This window comes from Peromyscus maniculatus, chromosome 10 (assembly GCF_049852395.1).
Source record: "Peromyscus maniculatus bairdii isolate BWxNUB_F1_BW_parent chromosome 10, HU_Pman_BW_mat_3.1, whole genome shotgun sequence".
Lineage (NCBI taxonomy): Eukaryota > Metazoa > Chordata > Mammalia > Rodentia > Cricetidae > Peromyscus > Peromyscus maniculatus.
The window spans coordinates 67391524-67398433 of record NC_134861.1 but is presented as its reverse complement, the minus strand read 5'-3'; positions in this window follow the sequence as shown (position 1 = coordinate 67398433).

The window sequence follows — 6910 nt, the reverse complement described above, 5'->3', positions numbered from 1 at the left end:
CAGTTTCAGAGGTTCAGTCCATTATCATCATGGCAGGGAGCGTGGTGGCTGCAGGCAGAGATGGTGCTGGAAAAGGAACTGCTACATGTGGATATGCAGGCAACAGGAAGTAGACTGTCTCACTGGGCGTGGCTTGACATATATGACACCCCTCCCCCCAAAGCCACCTCCACAATGACATACTTCCTCCAACAAAACCACACCTACTCCGACAAAGTCATACCTCCTAATAGTTCCACTCCCTTTGGGGGGCATTTTCTTTTAAACCACCAAAGTCTTCACTGAGAAGTCAGGTGTCATTCTAATAGGTCTGCCTTTTTATGTTTTTTGGTCTTTTTCCCTTGCAGTTTTAAAATACTGTTTCTATGTTCTATACTTTTAGTGTTTTGATTGTTGTGTGTCAAGAGGGTTTTCTTTTATGGTCCAGTCCATTTGGTGTTCTTTATGTTTCTTGTACCTAGATAGGCAATTCCTTGTTAAGGTTAGGGAAGTTTTCTTCTATGATTTTGTTAAAGATATTTTCTGTACCTTTGCTCTGGGTTTCTTCTCCTTACTCTATTCCCATTATTCTTAGCTTTGCTCTTTTCATAGTGTCCCAGAGTTCCTGGATGTTTTGTGCCAGGATTTTTTCTGATTTAACATTTTTCTTTGACCGAGGTATCCATTTCTTCTATCGTGTCTTCAATGCCTGAGATTCTCTCTTCCATCTCTTGATTTCTGTTGATGAGTCTTACCTCTGAGGATCCTGTTTGAGTTCCTAAACTTTTTGTTTCTTGGTTTCCTCAATTTGAGTTTTCTTTATTGATTCTATTTTCACTTTCAGGTCTTGAACTGTTTTGTTCATTTCTTTTCACTGTTTGTGTCTTCATAAATTTCTTTAAGGGATTCATTCCTTTCCTCTTTAAAGGTCTCTATCATATTCACAAATGCTATCTTCAAGTCTTTGTCCTGGGCTGAAGCTCTGTTGCAATATTCAGGGCCTGCTAAAGTAGGGTTGCTGGACTCTAGCGGGGACATATTGTCCTGGCTATTATGGATTGTGTTCTTACTTTGGCCTCTAAGCACCCGGGTTTGGGATGATTGTAATTCTAGGTGCCGATGTCAGGTCTTGTCTTGGTTGGGTGAGTATTTTTGTTCCTTGGTTTCTGTTGCCCTCTCTGGTTCTTAGGAGGGTGTTGTGGTTGTGTATTGCCTGCTAGGGAATTTTTCTGGGATCCTGATAGGTGTGGCCACTGGTAATTTCTGGGTGAAATGTGTTTCTAGGTATTGGGAGCTGACACTTAGGAATGGGGATGGACTAGGGGTGACTGGCTGAGGAGACCCACAGGAGGGAGGAAAGCAGGGTGTTCCATCAACTCTGCTTAGTCCTCCGCACATGGGGTTGTGGGAGGCAGAGAGTAAGGGGAAGTCACAGTGCGTATCCTGATACAGATCTGGGGATGAGACCCAAGGACTGGATTTAGAGGAGGGGATGGAGAGTAAAGATCTGAAGTTCCCCTACCTGCTTTGCTGGTATACTTTGCTACTCTGGCTTGACTGGCAGATTCCCAGGGAATGCCTGCTGGAGTTGGGGGCCAGGATAACAGAACGAGTGAGGAGGAAGGTTTGAGGAGATCTGTGTGATACACTGGAGATGGGGGCAGGGGTTGTGGAGACTGCAGCAGGTGGTCTGCTACAGATCTGAGGATGAGACTGGGGGTGGATTTGATGGAGAAGAGGGCACTGTGAAGATCTGCAGTGACCTTACCTGCTTCCTTGGCTGGAGCGAGTTGTAGGCTCCTGATGTAGAACCTGGAAGGTGAATGAATGTGTTTGGAAATTTTCAGAATTATTACCAGGTTAAAAGAAATGATGTGATGGACTCAGAGGTGGCACTGCTTGGATCCTAGTGACTACAAGCACTCATTGACTGTACACAGACATCCCCAGGCCTCCAGAGGGTCCTCTTGCACACCAGCAGAGGATGGATGCTGTCACTCAGTTTTGCCTGGGCACATCCACGCTGACTCTGTAATCCGTGGGAGTGTGTGGTCATGCTGGTCTGCCCTAGTCTCATTTAATTACTTTTTCTGTGAGACTGGGAAGGTTTACATGGTTCCTTTACCCTTTCCTTATTTCTCTTACATAATAACTACCAATTCCTTGCTGAATTAATAACACTTATATTTTTCTTTGTGTAGGAAGATAAAAGACATGGACCATCTATCTTACATTTCTTACTAAATGTATACTCACATATTTGTTCCTTTTCTAATTTAGATAAAATCGGATGGGTGTTTACTTCTCCCACATCGTACTAGCCTCCTGGGAATGTTTGCCAATATCGAATGCCATGAAAAAGTCCTCCTTCAGGATGAAACTCAGTGCTCCAATAAAGTGGTGATTCCCAGTTATTTTGTTAGATTGATGTTAAACTTGTCCCCAGGCTGGAATTTAGACTCTTATTGGGAAGCTATTCTGCTAACCATCAATTTACAGATAAATGGACTTCAGGACTTGAGCCTGTTCATTATTTTATTGTCAACAGTTTTTCAAGGGAGAGAATGAGTTTGGAAATCAGAGGTCTTCAAATGAGGAAAGACTGATAGACAGCTCTAGTGTTCATGTGTACAGCAGAGATAAAAGAAAAAAAAACTGACATAAGCCACTCACAAGTGGATGCTTATTGACTTTCTGTTAGATATCAATTTTAGTACAAGGAGACTGTTCATGTCCTTGCCCCCATCCACCATAGAAATGCTCCATCTGTTCATGTTTATAAGGCATGTTTCCTAAAAGTAGTGCAAAACAAACTCCCACTAACGTACTGTCTTTTTTGTTTCCCAGTTTGTTTGTTTGTTTTTAAATACTTCTGCAAAACATCTATTTTACCTACAGGGATTGATCTTTGTATCAGTTTTTACCAGAAAAGCTGTCAAACAATAAATTCAGAATCCTAAACATTTTAAAGGATTATAGAAAGCTATGCCTGGAATCTTGCGTGTTTTAAAACATAGTACAAAGGAAACGTTTTATACGTAGCCATTTGTAATTGATTTTTTTATTTTTTATTGAAATAAGCTGACATAAATTGTACATATTTACAGCAATAAGTTCCCTTTCAGAAGTTTCACAGTTACAAGCAGAGCTGATGGTCTGTAACACCAGCCTTTCTGAGGTGCTATCTGTCTTTCATTTGCTGCAACAGTTAAAATCTTGTATACCAAAGCAAACAATGCCGTGTTTTATAGCAAAGCCACACTGTTAACGAAAACACTGAGTGAAGGACAGTCCCATGACTGTGAGGGTAGCTGTGAGTCCTGAAATTGAGAGCGCAAGCGTCTCTTGTGTCCATACCTGATAGCATGTAATTTGATTTTGTATTTTACAGGAATACACAATCACTTGATGGATGACTCAGAATAGAAAGAAGGCCATGAAGGGACAAAGGGGCAGGAGTCAGAGGCCACTGAACAATTCCTTATTCACAAATTCACTGTTTACAGGGAGATCTGCCTTTTATTTATATAAATCACAGTCTACAGGCTTCATGGATTTTGTCCACAGATAGCTTTTTGAGTTAATGAAGGCATAAGTCACTTGCTTTTTATCACATAAAAAAGAAATTAATGAAACAAAATATTCTAATCGAATCCCAAACAAAAAGGGACAAACAAGCTTACTGTATGAAATTTGATTTCAAATGTAAAAAGCGACAGAAGATCACAAATCCTGTGAGACAGACAGCAATTTCAGTCAGAAAATGCAGCATATATTGATACAAAATAGAAATCTTGAGTTATAAAAGTAAGGAGTCCATCTTTCCCTTTCTTGGCACCTGTTCAAGCCTGCGCCATTTCATTAAAAAATTTCTACAGGTTTTCAGAAGTACGGTTCCTTGCCATTTAATTTCGTTAGTGGTCCAATAGGAATGCAAAAATTATCACCAGCTTATGTTAGAAAGAAAAGACCATGTCGAAGAGTAAAAGATCATTAAATATTTGTTTCTTTTCAGTGCAAGAAGTTTGCCTTCCGAAAACCAGAGAGGAGTTCTTTTATTTACAAGAACTGTGTAATGCCAATCAGGATAAGGAGTTGCTTAATCAAATTTGCCTGGAGGGTAGATCGCAAAACTGGTTAGTGGAGATTCAAAAAACACAAGGAAAAAAAACAAAAACAAAAACAAAAAACTAACCACTTAATGTCCTCTGACATGTTTGGTGAACTTAGCTGAGAGGCAACAGAAGGTGTGTGTTTCTTTCTGCGTGTTGTAGCACCTGCTTTGAAAGCCACAGCCATTTAACACAGGATGCTCTGAATGAAAGCGGCAGATGCTTGATTGGCAGGTTTGGATAAGGTTTGGATTCAGTCAAGTTTTCAGGGAAGCAGTTGCCAAAGAGGTGTTTGAATCACTGCATCGTCATTTCTCATTCGTTAGCCTAAGAAGACTTGATTCCCCGCCCCCACCCCTGCATGAGAGGAAAGCCTGTACCATAGATTCAACCCCCGTGTTAAATTCAAGAGGAGTGAAAGAACTTTTCAGAGATGACAAGCAGCCAGGAGAAGTATTTTGAGAAAGCCATCTTCAATCCAGATGCTTTTCTCTAGAAAACAGTTTGATTTGTGTTTATACAGGCATTGTAAACTCCAGTTTTCATTCCTCTTAACCTAAATAATATACCAATGTTACATCAGTCATCATGTGTCCTTCACAATGGCACAAAATGCTGCCATTTGGTGGTGAAAACCAAAAACTTATTTTAAAAAGTTAAAGCATGTTTGGACCTTGTAAGCATTTAAATCATTGGGAATTTCAAAAATCTCAAGCAATCTTGACCTTTTAAAAATGTCACATGGTAATTTTTATCAAGAGAGTTATTGGCTTATTTTAAAATATGGGGGTTGAGCAACAGTGAATAAATGCATGCGTATAAAATCATAATCATTCCCTCCTTAGAAAAATAGTAGATGTTTTGAATATAAAAGGTTATTTGGATTCATAATTCATACTACAGTGAGTTAGAATGATCCAGGGGCTTTCTTAAAAATATCTCAGGGGCACTCCTGCAAAACACATTTCAAGCTTTATCCAGTGAATTTTTTTTTTTAAAGATAAAGAAATCAGACAATAACGTGTTGATAAAAAAAGAAAAACCAAACACACTGAAATCTAATGTCTTGGGGAAAATATACGTAGAAAAATATACTACTTAGTCAAACTGGGGTGACTGGTTCTCACGGGGAGGTAAGGTGTGCAAGTCCCACGTTTCTTCTATGAAAGCATGTAAATACACAACAGCAGTGTCAGCGACTGAAAGGTTCACACAAGACTGTTCACATGCCCTGCTTTTTAATAACTGAGAAGCAGTGGTGAGTGGTTAAGAGCTGCCCCTCCTTCCTAGCTGGTGCTAGTGCTTATGTCTTAGAAGCAGCAGACCTTGCTGTACAGTATCCTCCATGACTATTCTCTTATCACTCACACTGGAGTGTGCCATTGACACTGCAGTGCCATTCCAACTTCAAACACCCCGTAGACCACACATTCAAAAGACTTTTAATAAGGCAGGCATAGAATTGGCAGGGGTAGAAATGACACTATGGAGGAAAACATTCCCTTTTTTGTATAAAGAAAGGAAAAGCAAAAAGTAATTAGGATGCAAAATGCAGTTCTGCTAGAGCTTGTGTACAATGGAGGTATTAGGAAGATTATGTCTGCCTACTCAATCAGTGGGAAAAAAAAATCCCAGTGGCCACTCTGCATGGGGTCAGCCAGAACTCAACTGTAAGTATGATTTTGTTTTTTAATTTATTTAGAGATTTTATGCATTCGATTCTACAAAATACTTAGAAAATGGGGTGTTTACTCTCAAGGACTATTTTTTTTTTTCCTTAGCGAGGCAGACTATTTATAAGAGTACTAGAAACACACAAGATACCCAATGTCATTGGGCAGAGTTGCTACAAGAATTGAAGGGTGCCAGTGGGTGAAGTAATGAGGATGGGTACTCAGATGGATATTTTGGGTGCTGGTGGCTTGTTCTCTAAGTTATCGTTGGGGTGGAGCTAGGAAAAGCATCCTGCCACTGACCCCAAGATGTAAATCTTGAAGTGTAGCAGTAAGAGTATTTGGGGATGATGTCTGGCTATTGAAGTTAAGGGTAGTGAAGGTCTATGGATCAATTTTGAAGGAGCTAATTCAAGAGAAGAATGAAAAGCAGAGTGGACAGGAGTGGTGAAGCCTGGTGTGTGTGGGGGGGGAAGTGGCTCATGAGGAGGTAAGTCGTGTCTTCTGGGACTGACTATAAACTCCATCAGTAAACTTATCCGTATTTCCTACATCCTCCAGATTTCTGAGACTCGATAATTTAAAGCGGTCGCTTAATTTGCCACTCCAACTCAGGCAAACTGGGTTATGTGAGCCTCTAATAATGCTGTGGACCCAAAGAAGGGGGCACAGCCAAATGCTGCTGCTCCACAGGCTTTTCTTCATTGCTCTCTTCGAACAACAACGAAAGGCTCTTGTGTGGGGAGTAGAGAGAGGGTGGAGTGGACAGAAAAGAAACTGAACAGCATCTACTGGGCACGGTACCTTAGTCTTGGATGTGAGAGCTCTCTTCTTCCAAGTTTCACACATCTTTGAATTACTCTAAAAGCCTGTATCATCGAGGTCAAAGAGATTAAATATAGATCATATGGGAGAGGTAGAAATTTTGCCTTTGGAGGCAGAAAAACTGGGAATGAATACCCACTTCATCAGTAACTATCAGATCTGGGTAAGTTATTTAAGCTATTTGGGCTTCTGTGTCCCCATACCGGTGTTATATCTTTATAGGGCTGGGATGTAGAGCAAAGTGCTGTTATATTTTGGTGGGAAAGGATTTTCTATACTTGTTATTAATTAACTTTTACATGGTACAGCTCTGGGTATTTG